The sequence below is a fragment of the Trachypithecus francoisi genome, unplaced genomic scaffold (assembly GCF_009764315.1).
Source record: "Trachypithecus francoisi isolate TF-2019V2 unplaced genomic scaffold, Tfra_2.0 Lachesis_group14, whole genome shotgun sequence".
NCBI lineage: Eukaryota > Metazoa > Chordata > Mammalia > Primates > Cercopithecidae > Trachypithecus > Trachypithecus francoisi.
Window position 1 is genome coordinate 7,305,019 of NW_022681459.1, and position 2,072 is coordinate 7,307,090.

Genomic DNA, 2,072 nt, shown 5'->3' on the forward strand with positions numbered 1-2,072 from the left:
CTTGGACCCATGCAGATCCTTCTCAGTCATCACAGGGCTGCATGAAACAACTGCAGGTAATGGCAGGACCCAGACATTGGAGGAGGCCTTGGAACATTTCAAGGAAGGGCAGGGGAATGGCTGAGGACCAGGCTAGAGCAGGATACGATACATGCCCTGATGCTGGATCTATGTAGGTTCTGGGTCCCCTTTCTTCCACTTAGACTCTCCCACCCCTTCCCTGACTGATTTGCAGTTCATCCAAATTTCTTCCTGATGATCTGTGTACTTGCCTCATTCCTGGCCCTCAGGGATTATTCTGTCTGTTAACTTTCTGCAACCAAAGTGGACCACGAAAATATTTTGCTAAACCCAGGCAGTCTTTCTGCATAAGAGAAATTCTGTTACCACTTTCTTTTTTCCCCCCACTCTCGGCTGCATACACTTGTATGTAGCCACGATATTTTTCCCCACAATATTTTACAAGCGTTATTGGAATTTAAAAGTCTTGTTTTGTATATGATAGAGACAGACTGCGTTAACGTGAAGTAGACAATAATTTCCTCTCATTTTTCTTGCTCAGAAATATCTCAAAATCAAATTCCTCCTCTAGTTGGATTTTATAATGAGGCATGACTTTTAAATCTGATTTTATCATAGCCTACAAAATAAATCTTAAACCCACAGAGTTAGAAAATGTCATTTGTATTCATCAGATCTATTATTTTGCCTGTAGTCATAATCTCACCCAAACCATCACCTCTAGTGTAGCTAGGAGAATATTTTATTTTTCTAAAGTCCTCCAGTTCTACAAACTCCTTTAGGAACTCACATATTTAACAAGCTCTCCAGTCAAGAAATTATTTTCCTGTCTCTCCCTCTTTTAACCTTGGTTATTTGCCCTTTGAAAATCTCTATAAAACTTGAGCTTAGCCATTTTTTTTTACCCTTTTAGTTTAACTACACATATATAGAACATAGTTAAATGGAGGAGGAAGCTACAGTATCAATTTTAAATTCCTCAAGATTTGATTTGATAATACTACCTGAATAAAAAAGAAAAGATAAAGCCGGCATATGGGATAAAATATTTAGAAAGTTTCTTCTCTCCTTTAATTATCCTTCTTTTTGAATACAAAAGTCATATTAAATTGCTGCAATAATGTAACATTGAAGTTGCATTGCAATTTCAGACCATAAAATTATTAAACTATGAAAAATCGTAAGACATATATTTAAGGTAAGCTAAAATATATAATTATTTTACTTATGCAGGCAAAAATGTTGTATCTTCAACTTACATGTCTGAGTTCTAAAATAATATTTTCCAATTTTCTGTTGATTAAAATGGACACAATCTATTGCAAATAAATAAGATTAAGTAAATATGTGTTAGCTGTTTAGGTTTACCTCATACTAAAGGTAAATGAATAGGAAGTTTTCAGGTCCAATGGTCTCATTTCATGAAAAAAATTAATAACTTGAGGTGTTATGTGATTTGTATACTGAAATGTATGTGCAATTTAAATCAGGCAAAAACATGTCTCATACTTCTGTGCTGATACAACAACTCCAATTATTTGTAAATATATTGACATAAATATACATTTGTCATTTTCTGATATGTTGTCAAAAGAAAATCCCTGGACTTCATGGAAAGAGCATGAAATTCTCCATCCTTTTGTTTCACAACATCATTTGCTTGTATAAGTATTTTATGACCATGTAATTCTTGTTTCATTCTTAGAAGAGCCAGTACTATATTGGAGTATTTGGGTAAGTGGTAGGAAATTTAAAGTCTCTAGGGTGAAAAGGCAGAGCTAGAAAACAGCAATGGGCTGTGTGAGAAGGACAACCAGAGAGGGACGGTGATCTGGAAAATGGTAGATATGGCTAAGGTTGGCCTGGTCTACTTCTCACAGTGTTGCCCAGCTGCTAGTGTCATGTATACACCGAGGAAGATGGGAAATAAACACAGCTTCCACAAACTTGGACTTGTCAGTTGCTAAATCATTAAGAATATTGATCAAGAATGTGACATACTGATTATAATTTTTCATGATATGAAAAAAGAGTGTTTTTGTTATAATAAC